The sequence below is a fragment of the Bubalus kerabau genome, chromosome 3 (assembly GCF_029407905.1).
Source record: "Bubalus kerabau isolate K-KA32 ecotype Philippines breed swamp buffalo chromosome 3, PCC_UOA_SB_1v2, whole genome shotgun sequence".
Lineage (NCBI taxonomy): Eukaryota > Metazoa > Chordata > Mammalia > Artiodactyla > Bovidae > Bubalus > Bubalus kerabau.
Window position 1 is genome coordinate 103,693,477 of NC_073626.1, and position 16,110 is coordinate 103,709,586.

Consider the following 16,110-nt stretch of genomic DNA (forward strand, 5'->3'; position numbering starts at 1 on the left):
TTTGTTTTTTTGAATGTTGAATTTTAAGCCAGCTTTTTCACTCTCTTCTTTCACCTTCATCAAGAGGCTCTTTAATTGCTGTTCATTTACTGCCTTTAGGATGGTGTCATCTGCATATCTGAGGTTCTTCATATTTCTCCCTGCAATCTTGATTCCAGCTTGAGCTTCATCCAGCCCAGCATTTTGTGTGATGTACTCTGCATATATGTTAAGCAAGCAGGGTGACAATATATAGTCTTGACGTACTCCTTCCCAAGTTTGAACCAATCTATTGTTCCATGTCTTGCTCTTACTACCGCTTCTTGACCTGCATACAGATTTCTCAGGAGGCAAATAAGATGGTCTGATATTCCCATCTCTTTAAGAATTTTTCACAGTTTGTTGTGACCAGACAGTTAAAGGATTTGGCATAGTCAGTGAAGCAGATGTTTTTCTAGAACTCTTGCTTTTTCTATGATCCAATGGATGTTGGCAATTTGATCTCTGGTTCCTCTGCCTTTTCTAAATCTTACTTGTACATCTGGAAGTCCTCAGTTCATGTACTGTTGAAGACTAGCTTGGAGGATTTTGAGCATGACCTTGCTGGCATGTGAAATGAGTGCAATTGTGCATTAGTTTGAACATTCTTTGGCATTGCCCTTATTTGGGAATGGAATGAAAACTGACCTTTTCCAGTCCTGTGGCCACTGCTGAGTTTTCCAAATTTGCTGGCATATTGAGTGCAACACTTTCACAGCATCATCTTTTAGGATTTGAAATAGCTCAACTGGAATTCCATCACCTCCACTAGCTTTGTTTGTCTTGATGTTTCCTATGGCCCAATTGACTTCACACTCCAGGATGTCTGGCTCTAGGTGAGTGATCACACCATCTTGGTTATCTGGATCATTAAGATTTTTTTTTTTTTCTAGTTCTCTGTGTATTCTTGCCACCTCTTAATCTTTTTGCTTCTGTTAGGTCCGTACCATTTCTGTCATTTATTGTGTCCATCTTTCTATGAAATACTCCCCTGATATCTCTACTTTTCTTGAAGAGATCTCTAGTCTCCCATTCTATTATGTTCTGCTCCGTCTTTGCACTGTTGTTTGCATTGTTGCTTTACTGGCGGGCAAAAACTAAACCTGTGTGCCCAAGAACCCAGGAGAAAGGAGCAGTGACCCTACAAGAGACTGAACCAGACCTGCCTGTGAGTGTTTGGGAGTCTCCAGTGGAGATGTGGGTCAGCGGTGGCCTACCACCAGGTTAGGGGCACTGACAGCAGCAGTCTGTTAGGTGCGGCATGCTGGCATAAGTCCTTTTGGAAGAGGTCACCATTACTGCCATTACCCCCTACCATATTTTGGCATTAGGCCAAACTACAAGGTGGGAACACAGGCCCATCCATCAGCAGAAAATTGAATTAAAGATTTACTGAGCATGGCCCTGCCCACCAGAGCAAGCCCCAGTTTTCCCCACAGCCAGTCCCTCCAATCAGGATGCTTGCACAAACCTCTTACCATCATCCATCAGAGGGAAGAGAATGAAAACCACAATCACAGAAAAATAACCAAAATGATTTCATGGACCACAGCTTGTATAACTTAATTAAACTATGAGCCATGCTGTATAGGACCACCCAAGACAGGCAGGTCATGGTGCAGTGTTCTGACAACACATGGTCCACTGGAGAAGGGAACGGTGAACCACTTCAGCATTCTCACCTTGAGAACCCCATGAACTGTATGAAAAGGCAAAAAGGTATGACATACAGTAGTTATTCAATAAATATTAAGATAATTATCATCATTTCCCAGGGCTTCTCAAGTACATTTTAATTTAAAGCAAAACAAAGCTTCAATTCTTATGTGTAGAAATACTTTTGAGTGCCAAAACAGAATTAATATTTTGTCTTGTTTTCAAGAGGTTGTGCCTCTCTCCTATGGCCCACTATTCATTTAATTCATACGGAATTGAGGAAGTGATCTTGACCTATTATTGTCAGTCTAACAATGACTAGAAGCAAATTATTTTAGTTTAGTTCTGAATTATTCTTCCTTGTAGTCCTTTATTTAACTTAATATTTGAGTTTCTAAATGACTTAATTCTCACCACTTTTATCCAGTATCACTTCTATGACTTTTTTTTTTAATCTATCTATTCTCACTGATATTAGGACAGTGAATTAACATTCATAATCTTAGGGCTATACCTTTTTAGGTGCTAAGAATTAGCTCAGAATTCATTGTATTTTCCTGTACCTTAGGTTTAAAATCCATGGTAGAAGAGACCTTCATTTATTTTGTTCACTGACGTAGTTCAAGCTCGTAATTTAGTACCTGGTCATAGTAGCCACTGAAAAAATATTTATTGAGTATTAAATAAATATAATTACATATATATTGAGACAATTCAGCAACATCTAAAGCCCATACAATTTTAAAATTCTGAAGGTTTTTGTGCTGTTTGAACTCCCACTGATTTCTATATTTCTAAGTTTAACAGCTCATATGTGGAACTGTTATTTGGCTTGTCTATCATGTTAACATCATTATTTGTTTCTACTGTCAGACTGATCTTTTGATCATTGATTTACCTTCCAAATTCAGGTTCCTTACATCCTGTTTCTTGGTTAATGATGATGTTCCTGATTTGTTGTTGTTGTTTTTTAATAGATCTAACACTTTGCGATTTAGCTTAACTTAGAATCCATTGTTTAATTCAAGTTATCCTAAATCAGTCCAGTGATTTAAGTCTCTGAGTTCTAGAGCTGGTCAACCATTGGTGAAGTATAATTAGCTACATTTTACAATTTTCTTGTCCTCTTAGAAATGAATCTTTTTTAACTTACTCTTTCTTTTCCTTTACATATCTTATAGATGTTTGAATCTAGCTCTTTCATCTTCAACTTTTTCCCCAATTCTGTAGTACTTAAAATTGAATACTTTGATTATATCATTCATTATCTACTGGGACACTGATTTAAATATGCAGACTGGCAGACTCTTTCTGAAACCTGTCAAATCTAGAGTTTTCTCACAGACCAAGTTGGTATTTGAGGCAGGAAACATTGTTTTACACTGATCACATTGTCATTATCTCCTCCTGGATTGCAACTTCCCATGATAATTTCTTGCCTGACTTTCTATGTGTTTTACTTAAAACAACAACAACAAAAACCAAATTATTCCACCAGACTAAGCAAAGTGTGGAAAAGTTCAGATCTAAGTATGTTGTTAAAAATAATAGAGAATATGATAAGCAATTAAGAGAGGACTCTTAGCTTTTATTAGAGCCACAAACTAAACCAGGAATCAGTGAGAAGTTTACCACAAATTACCAGAGAAAAAGATAGCCAATAAGAGCCATACTCAGTAGTACATCTTGAAAGGATCCCAAATTTGATGGATCTGACCATGAAGCAATTCTGTACCAGGGCATTATCAAAAACAGTGGAACAATCAGTCACCCATTAGTGGACATTAACCCCTGAGTACAATGCCAATAATAGACACAGAACTTTAAAAAGAGGTGGGGACAGGGGCAAGAGAGTCCTGCTAAAACCATTGTCATGCTTAGATGAGTAAACAGATTCTCAGTTTTCCTTCTGAGGTGAAATGTTAGAGATTACACACTGATGTTGAATAGTGGATCACTAGCCACAGTTGGTTTAGGTTATATAATTGCCCAAAATAGAAATTAAAAAAAAAAACAAAAATGCAAAGAAACAGGAAAGTGTGATACATACAGAGGAAAATCTTGATAATAGAAAATACCCTTGAAAATATGCAAATTAGATAATAATTTCAAAGGAAATGTTATAAATATGTTGGCAAAATGAAGGAAAACATGCTTAAAGAATTAAAAAAGGATATGATCCCCATATCTCATCAACTAAAAACTATTAAAAAGAGAAAGGAATTTTAAAATAAGAAAGTTCTGAAATTTGAGAAGCAATAACAACAGCAAAAATAAAGAAACATGAAGCATATTAAAAAGGGAAAGTTAATTTGCATATGTAAATATCTATAATAACATTAAATGTAAACATCCAATCAAAGTTATGAACTGTAAGTCAAGCATCCAAGTCTCAACTGTGTATAGCAGACATACTAAGATTCAGAGATACAAATAAATTGAAAGAAAACAAATGGAAAAAAATGTTCAAATAGTAAACCTAAGAAAGTTGGAGAGGCTATACTCCAAAGTCAGACAAAATAGATTTTATATATATTCTAGAGATAATGAAGGACTTATAATGAAAGTTGTCAGTCCATAAGATATATATAACAATTGCAAACTTATACAAAGCTAACAGAGCCTCAAAATACTTGAAACAAAAATTGACAAAACTGAAATTAGAAAAAATAATTCAGCAATACTAGTTGGACATTTTAATGTTACATTTTTAGAAATGGATAGAACAACTAGGCAGCAGATTAACAAGAGAATGGACATCTGGGGAACACTCTTCACCAAAACAGCAGAATACAAATTTTTCTCAAGGGCATATCTTCTCCAGAACAGAATATATGCTAGGCTACACAACAAGCCTTAATGGGTTTAAAATTATTTCAATTATATAGCATATGTCCTCTGACTATAATGGAATGAATTAGAGTTCAATAACAGAAAAAATTTGGGGAAATTCACATATATGTAATGCTTAAAAAATGTGCTCCTAAATAAATAGTTGAAGAAGAGATCACAAAGAGCATTAGAAACTACTTTGAAATGAACATAAAGGAAGATGCAATGTATAAAAACTTTTGGGACTCAGGTAAAGCATGATTTATAGGGAAATTTATGCTGTAAATATTCATATAAAAACAATAAATAGATAATGAAAGAAATAAAATCAAGAATGTTTCATTTTAATATAATAGATAAAGAAGATAAAACCAAATCTATATAAAGAAAAATAAGGAAAATAATGAAAACTAGATCAGAAAATTAACAAAATAAAGAATAAAAAAATCCAAAATTTGGTTCCTTAAGAATATTCATAAAATTAGCAAATCTTAAGCTAGGCAGACTGAGAGAAAGACAGAGGAGAGAATTCAATTAATAAAATCAGGAATGAATGAGAAACCATCATCACTTGTGATAATTTAATGAAAAGAACAAATTTATAAAAATGCACAAACCACTGAAATAAACTCAAGAAAAAAATAAGAATAGATCTATAAAAAGTAAAGAAATTGAATTAGTAATTTTAAGAAACTTCAAAGGCCAGGTTGATGGTTTTACTGGTGAATTCTACCAAGAATTTAATTTCTTTATAAACTCTTCCAAAAGATAAAAGACAGTACATATCTCAGCTCATTCTATGAAGTCATTTTTTCTCTGATATCAAAACTAAAGAAATGACAAGAAAGCTACAGACCAATATTTCTTATCCATTCAATCATGTCCAACTCTTTGCAACCCCATGGACTGCAGCATGCCAGGTTTCCCTATCCATCACCAACTCTCGGAGAATGCTCAAACTCATGTCCATAGAGTTGGTGATGCCATCCAATCATCTCATCCTCTGTCATTCCCTTCTCCTCCTGCCTTCAATCTTTCCCACCATCAGGGTCTTTCCTAATAAGTCAGTTCTTCACATCAGGTGGCCAACGTATTGGAACTTCAGCATCAGTCCTTCCAATGAATACGCAGAACTGATTTCCTTTAGGATTGATGGATTTGATCTCCTTGCAGTCCAAGGGACTCTCAAGAGTGTTTTCAAACACCACAGTTCGAAAGCATCAATTCTTTGGTTCTCAGCTTTCTATTATGGTCCAACTCTCACATTCATACATGATTACTGGAAAAATCATAGCTTTGACTATGGGAATCTTTGCCAGTAAAGTAATGTCTCTACTTTAATATGTTGTCTAGGTTTGTCATAGCTTATGTATCTCTTATGACTGCATCCCTGTATCTCTTATGAGAGACTGTGTTGCTTATGACTAGACACAAAAATTCCTTAACACAACACTATCATATCAACTCTAGCAACAAATAAAAGGGACTATACATTATTATCAAATGAGATTTATCCAGGAAAGCAAGACTGGATCAACACGAAAATTAGTCAGTGTTATACAAATTATCAACAAATAAAAAGACAAAAATTACATGATTTTGCTAACACCCTTTGGATGATAAAAACAATTAACAAACTAAGTAAAGAAGGAAACTCTCAAACTAATAAGGACATGTACAAAAACTCCACAGCTAATATCATAATTAATCAAGACTGAACACTTTGCACCCCAAATAAGGGAAAAACAACGATGTCCACTCTCACCAGTTCTATTCAGTATTGTATTAAGGGTTCTCTTCAAGCCTGTTAGGCAACAAAATGAAATAAAAGATGTGCAGATATCCTTGAAAAGGATGAAGTAAAACTACCTTTGTATATATTACATAATTTTGTAGATAGAAATATTTAAGGAATCCACTTAAAATTCTAGGCCTAGTAAACATGTTCAGCCCAAGTACAGAGTTTAGGATCAATAACAAAAACTAATTGTATGTATTTGCAATGTATAACCCAAAAATAAAAGTAAGAAAACAATTTCATTTAAAATAGCATGAGAAAGAAAAAAATTAGGAATGATTTAACTTTATATTCTGTGAAAAAGTATAAAACATAGTCAAAAAACTATCATTAAAGATGGAAATTAAGAGTTAAATAAATGGAAACATATTCCATGTAATGGATTTGAAGAGTCAATATTGAAAAGATTGCAAATACATCCAAAATTGAGAAAGGATTTAATACAATCCCTATCTAAATCTCAGATTTTTTCCCCACAATTTGATCATCTGTTCATAAACTTCAAATAGCAATTCAATGTATTCAGCATAGTAAAATAATCTTTAAAAATAAGAAGTGTTGGAGATTTTCACTTCCCAATTACAAAACTTGCTACAGTCTACAGTTATCCAAATGATTTGGTAGTCACACAAGAATCAACATATAGATTGATCACACTGAATTGATGTCTAGAAATAAATAGTTACATTTATTATTCAATAATTGTCAATAAAGATGCCAAGACAATTCATTGTGTGAGTGGCTGTGAGGAGGGAATAATATTTTCAACAAATGATGCTGGCCCAACTAGCTATAAACATGCAAATAATGAAGTTGGACTTCTTAAGCATCATATAAAAATTAATCCAAAATGAATCATAGATATAAATAGTAAGGGCTAAGAGTATACAACTCTAAGGAGAAAACATTGGTGTAAATTTTCATGACCTTAAATAGGCAATTTTTTTTTCAGATATGATCTCAAAAATACAAGCAACAGAAGAAAAGGTAAATTCTTCAGAATTAAAAACTTTTATCATAGGACACTGTCAAAAAGTGAAAGGACAATCTAGAAAGTGAAAGAAAATATTGGCAAACCATATATCCATTAAATAATACAAAAATATATAAATTCATCATTAAAAAGACAAACAATCCAATTTAAAAATGGGTGAAGTATTTGAATATACATTTCCCAAAAGAAGATGTATAAATGGCCAATAAGGACATAAAAACTTGTTCAACATCATTACTCTTTAAGGAAGTGCAAATCAAAACTACAATGAGATACTACTTCACACCCACTGGAAAGGTTATTATTAAAAATGGATGAAAACAAAGAAATTAGTATTGACAGGAGAAATTGGAAAACTCATATACTACTCATAGGAATGTAAAATGGTGTAAATGCTATGGAAAACAATTTTATCATTTCTTAACATATTAAACATAGATTTGCCTCATGACCTAGCAATTCCACTTCTGGGTATCTACATAAGAAAAATTAAACCATATGTTCACACAAAATTTTATACTTGAATGTTCATAGCAGCAGTAATCTTTTTTTAACTAATTAATTTATTTTTATTGGAGTATAGTTGCTTTACGTTATTGTGTTTCTGTTGTACAAGGAATTGAATCAGCTATATGTATACATATATTCCCTCCCTTGTAGAACTTCCTGCCCAAATCCCACCCATCTAGGTCACCACAGAGGACCGAGCTATCAGCAATATTCTTAATAGCCAAAAGTGCAAATAACCTAAATATTCATTAACTGATGAACAGATAAACAAAAAGTAATATATTAATTCAATTGAATAATACTAGCCAATAAAAAGAAATGGAGTACTGATAAATATGGATAAACTTTGAAAACATACTAAATGAAAGAAGTCAGTCACAAAGACTACATACTATGCGACTCTATCTATATACAATGAAATGTTCATAATTTTCAAAGCTCTATAGAGTCAGCAAAAACAAGACTGGGAGCTGACTGTGGCTCAGATCATGACTCCTTATTGCCAAATTCAACTTAAATTGAAGAAAGTAGGGAAAACCACTAAACTATTCAGGTATGACCTAAATAAAATCCCTTATGATTATACAGTGGAAGTGAGAAATAGATTTAAGGGACTAGATCTGATAGAGTGCCTGATGAACTGTGGACGGAGGTTTGTGACATTGTACAGGAGACAGGGATCAAGACCATCTCCATGGAAAAGAAATGCAAAAAAAGCAAAATGGCTGTCTGGGGAGGTCTTAAAAATAGCTGTGAAAAGAAGAGAAGCAAAAAGCAAAGGAGAAAAGGAAAGATAAAAGCATCTGAATGCAGAGTTCCAAAGAAAAGCAAGAAGAGATAAGAAAGCATTCCTCAGTGATCAATGCAAAGAAATAGAGGAAAACAGCAGAATGGGAAAGACTAGAGATCTCTTCAAGAAAATTAGAGATACCAAGGGAACATTTCATGCAAAGACGGGCTTGATAAAGGACAGAAATGGTATGGACCTAACAGAAGCAGAAGATATTAAGAAGAGGTGGCAAGATAACACAGAACTGTACAAAAAAGATCTTCATGACCGAGATAACCTCGATGGTGTGATCACTGACCTAGAGCCAGACATCCTGGATTGTGAAGTCAAGTGGGCCTTAGAAAGCATCACTACGAACAAAGTTAGTGGAGGTCATGGAATTCCAGTTGAGCTCTTTCAAATCCTGAAAGATGATGCTCTGAAAGTGCTGCACTCAATATGCCAGCAAATTTGGAAAACTCCGCAGTGGCCACAGGACTTGAAAAGGTCAGTTTTCATTCCAATCCCAAAGAAAGGCAATGCCAAAGAATGCTCAAACTACCGCACAATTGCGCTCATCTTACACACTAGTAAAGTAATGCTCAAAATTCTGCAAGCCAGGCTTCAGCAATATGTGAACTGTGAACTTCCAGATGTTCAAGCTGGTTTTAGAAAAGGCAGAGGAACCAGAGATCAAGTTGCCAACATCCGCTGGATCATGGAAAAAGCAAGAGAGTTTCAGAAAAACATCTATTTCTGCTTTATTGACTATGCCAAAGCCCTTGACTGTGTGTATCACAACAAACTGTGGAAAATTCTGAAAGACCACCTTACCTGCCTCCTGAGAAACCTGTATGCAGGTCAGGAAGCAACAGTTAGAACTGGACATGGAACAACAGACTGCTTCCAAATAGGAAAAGGAATTCATCAAGGCTGTATATTGTCACCCTGCTTATTTAACTTATATGCAGAGTACATCATGAGAAACGCTGTTCTGGATGAAGCACAAGCTGGAATCAAGATTGCCGCGAGAAATATGAATAACCTCAGATATGCAGATGACACCACCCTTATGGCAGAAAGTGAAAAATAATGAAAAAGCCTCTTAATGAAAGTGAAAGAGGAGAGTGAAAAAGTTGGCTTAAAGCTCAACACTCAGAAAACGAAGATCATGGCCTCTGGTCCCATCATTTCATGGGAAATAGATGGGGAAACAGTGGAAACAGTGTCAGACTTCATTTCTGGGGGGTCCAAAATCACTTCAGATGGTGACTGCAGCCATGAAATTAAAAGACGCTTACTCCTTGGAAGGAAAGTTATGACCAACCTAGACAGCATATTCAAAAGCAGAGACATTACTTTGTCAACAAAGGTCCATCTAGTCAAGGCTATGGTTTTTCCTGTGGTCATGTATGGATGTGAGAGTTGGACTGTGAAGAAAACTGAGTGCCAAAGAATTGATGCTTTTGAAGTGTGGTGTTGGAGAAGACTCTTGAGAGTCCCTTGGACTGCAAGGAGATCCAAGCAGTCCATTCTGAAGGAGAGCAGCCCTGGGATTTCTTTGGAAGGAATGATGCTAAAGCTGAAACTCCAGTACTTTGGCCACATCATGAGAAGAGTTGACTCATTGGAAAAGACTCTGATGCTGGGAGGGACTGGGGGCAGGAGGAGAAGGGGATGACAGAGGATGAGATGGTTGGATGGCATCACCGACTCGATGGATGTGAGTCTGAGTGAACTCCGGGAGTTGGTGATGGACAGGGAGGCCTGGCGTGCTGTGATTCATGGGGTCGCAAAGAGTCGACACGATTGAGTGAACTGAACTGAACTGGGGAGTAAATAATATGGGTAAAGTTTCTTTTTTAGATTATGAAAGTGTTCTAAAATTAGATTGTCGTCATACTAGCAAAGCACTTTATATGAATCTGCTAAAGAAACATTAAACAGTAAAATTTAAGTGAATGAATTTATATGGTAGGAGGATAGCCTCTCAATAAAGCCTTCAAAATGTTTGGATTGAGGGAAGGGTTGCACAGCTCTGTAAATTTACTAAAAATTACTAAATTATACACTTAGAAGGGATAACGATTATGGTATGTAAAAAAAATACTCAAAATAGTATCTTTGAAAGCCACATGCACTACAAATGACAGTTAATTTAGTTTTACAGACTTTATTTATTGTGCTAAGAAGCAGTAGATGAAGAACCTAAAAGGTAGAATTTCTGACTATAACTGAATACACAGTATCTACCCTGGACGTGAAATAAAATCCTGGCTAGCTATTGCACAATAATGACTGTCATCACCAACACTTATAGATGCTTTTGAATATTTGGCATCTTTTCTTCCTGCCTGACCCTATTGTCTCCATTTTTTATTACCATACTGCTATAATTATGTAGGTTATCCTGAAAGACAGTTTTCACCATGTCTTATCAATACTGAATGCCTTTGCTATAAAGGTACGAAGTTGGCTTCAGTTTCACAACTTCACTTTAGCTTGTGTCAAAGGTTTATGTTTGCTCTAGGTATGTGTTCTGTTCTAAGTATTTAAGTAATAATAATGATAGTGAACATAAATAATAGCTAATTATAGGTTGTTGCAAATTAATTACAGTTTTTGCATGCTCTTTGATATTGGAATATATTCTTAAATAAATGTAGTTATGTTATACATCATTTTAATGCACATTTCTTACTTTTTGTTTCTTTTTGCTAATGACTTATTACTTGCTGTTTGTTTTATACATTTTAGAGTGGGGATATTGTGTTAGACAAAAGCAAATTTGAATGATTTTTTTATTCAATTTCAAAATGTGTTGTAAAGTAGTGGAGATAGCTTGCAACATCAACAATACAGTTGGCTCAGGAACCATTAATGAATTTACAGTGCAGTGGTGGTTCAAGAGGTTTTGCAGAGGAGACAAGAGCCTTGACGATGAGGAGCGCAATGGCCTGTGCATCCGTCAGAAGTTGACAGTGACCAATGGAGAGTAACCGTTGAAGCTGATCCTCTTACAGCTACATGAGAAGTGTACATGTCCAATGTACACTTACATTGTACATGCTGATCCTCTTATAACTACATGTCCAATGACAACCACACTATGGTCATTCTGCATTTGAAGAAACCTGGAAAGGTGAAAAAGCTCGAGAAGTAGGAGCCTCATGAGCTGACTGAAAAATCAAAAAATCATCTTCTTGAAGTATCGTCTTTTTTTATTCTACACAACAACAATGAACCATTTCTTGATCAGATTGTGCTGTTTGATGAAAAGTGGATTGTATATGACAACCAGCAATGGCCAGATCAGTGGTTGGGCCAAGAAGAAGCGCCAAAGCAGTTCTCCAGTCAAACTTGCACCAAAGTTCATGGTCACTGTGGTGGTCCATTGCTGGTCTGATCACTACAGCTTTCTGAATCCCAGTGAAGCAAAACCATCACATCTGAGAAGTGTGCTCAGCAAATCAATGAGATGTACCCAAACCTGCAAAGTCTGCAGCAGGCATTGGTCAACAGAAGGGGCCCAGTTCTTCACAACGGTGTCCCACCACACATTGCGCAACCAATGCTTCTAAATTTGAATGAATTGGGCTGCAGTGTTTGCCTCATCTGCCATAGTCACCTGACATCTTGCCTACTGACTACCACATCTTCCAAAATCTAAGCAACTTTTTCAGGGGAAATGCTTTCACAACTGGCAGGAGTCAGAAAATGCTTTTCAAGAGTTTGTAGAATCCTGAAGTATGGATTTTCATGCTACTGGAATAACCAACTTATTTCTTGTTGGCAAAAATGTGTTTATTGTAATGGTTCCTATTTTGATTAATAAAGATGTGATTGAGCCTAGTTAAAATTAATTAAAACTCATGGTCTGAAACCACAATTATGCTTGCACCAACCTATTATTTATTGAATGTTTGCATGTTATAGGCACTTCCTCTGTATACATAGGAAGTATTCCTATACAGGTGTTAGTCTTAGAACATACAACAAATGAGTAGTATTATCTTTATATGAAGAAATTAAAGATATTCTGTACTTGCAATTTGTGATTAATCTGAAAGTATAAACCCCATTCTTTTCACATTTTGAATGTGCTACCTATCTCCATCCCATTCTGCATCCTGCCGAGTAAACAAACTCCACCTATGATTGTAGTTCAGTTGCTATTTGAACTTTGATATTTGTCACCAGAATTATGCAAAAATATCTTTGGTTGATGTGGGTGTGTGTTTAAAGGTGGGGTCACCATGTTATGTTACATTATTTTATCTCATAATTGAATGGTAAAGACAAAAAATGAAGGCTCACACTTTTATGCCTTAACCTATTGGTGTTCAAAACTTTTCCATCATTTTCTCCTTATTTCCTATTGACTTTTCTTATCTGAATATTCATGTTTTAACTTTGAATTTTCACTCAGTGAAAACTAAGGGTTCCTGTGTATCTGTTCTGAAATCATCCTCTGCTCAGCAGTTCAACCCTTCTAGTGCCCTGTCTATATATTTTTTCCAATGTGACTGCTTGCAGTTTTTCACTAATAGCCTTGAACCCTACTCTGTCCATATTCTGGCTGCTAGCCATCAAAAACATAGCTGGGAGTGGGGGAGGGGATTGAGCTGCCATGTTAAATCGTCTCCTTCCCTCCCTCTGGGAAAGGACCTTAACCTCAAGCACTTTCAGTCAATCACAGTCCAAGAGAGAACCTTGAAAATGTTCTGCAACACTGATTGGTTCCATAAAATATGCTGGCTGGATGCAGAAGTTGAGTTTCTTTTAGCTTATTTCATAATAAAGGGCAATGCATGGGCTGTATTCATAGTAATTCAAATCTGACACAAATAATACAGCAAATAATTACAGTGACCTTTAACTCACCTCGAATTTAAACAAAGGTTAAGCTGCCCTTTACTAAAGTAAATATTTTCTGTAGTCAAATAAATGCAGACACCTTTAGAGAGGAGAATACATTGCCAAACTAAACGAATCTGAAAATGGTTACAACAGAATAATTTCAAAACATAAAGAATGCAGGACTCTTCAGCATAAACAACCTCTAGACATGCTGGCATCTGCCATTATTAATTTACCTTACAATATTTCCAATGGGTTTTCCCATATGTTTGCTGGGAACTGTTGCTTGAATTTTCTGTCCAGAAGGGCAGATATCAAAGAAAAATATTAAAAGTAAGAGAATTTAGCTTTTCTCTCCATACCCTGATTTAGTAAACAATTTATATTTTATTCCATAAGGCTGAACAAAGCCTTAAATGTTTAAGTGGTTACCATGCAGACCTAAGTCTTAAAAAATAAACCCAGAAGACAATGCTAACTGTGCAAAAGAAGCAGCTGATAAGTTTATGCAGTTCTTACACCAAGGTTTAGCTGTTGGTCAGATAAGGGCCAGGTGTGTTTTTGCACATTTTAATTTGTTTAGTCTATGTCTATTTCAAATAGCACTTAAAGAAAGAAAGAAACTTGGGGGTGGACCATGTTATGTATACATCATCTTTAATTTTAAAAGTTTATTTAAAAAAATAATTACTCTCTTTCTAGGGTCCAAATGCTAATGATATGTTAACTATGAAAAGCAAGTCATCAGCTTGTTACTACCACTGGTATTGCCTCCAAATTCTCCCTTCATTAAAATAAGGTCACCTGATTTAATTAGAAGTAGCATGCTTATAATATTTTTGGTCACAATTTAAATGGCATGTCTCAAATAGGGATTAAATTTACATTTAACAGGACAATAATTGTATGGTAAAAGGAAAACCAAGTTTATTTCTTTTTGTTTCTCTCACTGCAGTTTTGCTAACTCTGTTATTAAGTAAAGATGTTCTTAGAGACATAAATTAATGGGTTTATTTTTAACCAATTTGGAAAATCTCAGGTCAATAAAACCCTCATACATGTCTCTCCTAACTCTGACTCAGCATCTTTTTTTTTTTTTTTTTTTGCCCCCTGCTCCTCTTCCCCCTTTTGAAGTTACTGGAGCTATAGCACTGGTATTTCTACTTATTCAGCAAGAGGGTGAAGATTAAGGAACTGAGGCCATGGAGAGTAGGTGTCTCAAAGATTACAATCCTCTTGGGTTCTTGTTCCATAGAGAAATGTCTCACATTGACATTGATAGCAATAAATGATTTTGTAAAGGGCATGAAAATGAATTCTTAGTAAAAGTGAAAGAGTTATCAAAAAATACTGGATACCTAGTTTTGTTTGAATTCTTTCACATCTCCACTGTTTTATTATTCAACACTTGATGAGAAATCTTGTTCCTCTATAATTTAAGAGTTTTACATTTTCTTGCAACTCCTAACTTGCTGATTCTTCCTCTCTTGATCTCTCCCTTGGAGGTAGGAGAAATTACCCATTCTCCCCCTGACCCCAATATTTCTGACAACCTTCCTCCTCCTCTTTGGAAATTTTCTATTTGGAAACTTTATTCCAGGACAAAGCTCTGTAGTGCACTAATGGACAGCTAGAGACAATATATAAGGGGGGAACACAAATTTGAATCAGAAGATGCAAAAATTAATAACTTAAATATGTACTATCATTCATTAAAGCATGCTGCTTCTGTATAAGTTTTGAGTTTGAAGGAAAATACTCCCATTAAGTTTAGACCTCTGACCCTGACAAATTAATATATATCAGTTCCTAGAAGGTTCTGTCTCTTTGTGTTCAAAAACACCTACCTATGAGATGTTGTCCCTCTTATTGAGAACAAAGTACATAACCAAATTTTAAAGTATTAACCACCTTGGTTTCTCAAAAATGGAGATCATAGAATTAAACTTGTACTTTTAGAATTGTCTTTTTATTCTTTTGAACATTAGGGCCTGCCTAAACTTTGAATTTACTTATTTATCTGGTCTACTAATACTTGTCTGCTGTTCTCTTCTGATGTTTTTTGTTTTTTGTTTTTTTTTCCTCTATTGATTTGAGTATGTATGTAAAGAGAAACTAATATATGTAGATAATCACAGATGTATTTCTAGTACTTTTTTGCTAAATCTAATTTCCCTGTCTTAGGATATAGAGCTAAAATGCAATTGGGCATTTTAAAGCAATGAATACATTTGAGCACTAAATGCAATTGAGCACTAAGAAAATCTTTTCTTCCTAAGACCATTTTCTTCCGTAAGTAGCATCTATACTACAGAGTAAGAGTGGGAAGACCAGGTGTATTAAAACAGCAGACTGTCTGAAATCTATTCTATTTTGGAAAATTAGAGTTGTTTAGTTAAATTATAAGGTTCTCTGAAAAACTAATGCCATGTTTCTCAAGGATGAGTAAGGTCTATCACATTGGGCAAGTGAAAGGATTTGAAAAGAAGTAACGGGATTCTCATGAAGTTGTTGTGTAGTCACTCAATTGTGTTTGACTCTTTTGAGACCCTATGGACTGTAGCCCACCAGGCTCCCCTGTCCATGGGATTTCCCAGGCAAGAATACTGGAGTGGGTTACTATTTCCTTCTCCAGGGAATCTTTCCAACCCAGAGATCAAACCGGTGTCTCCT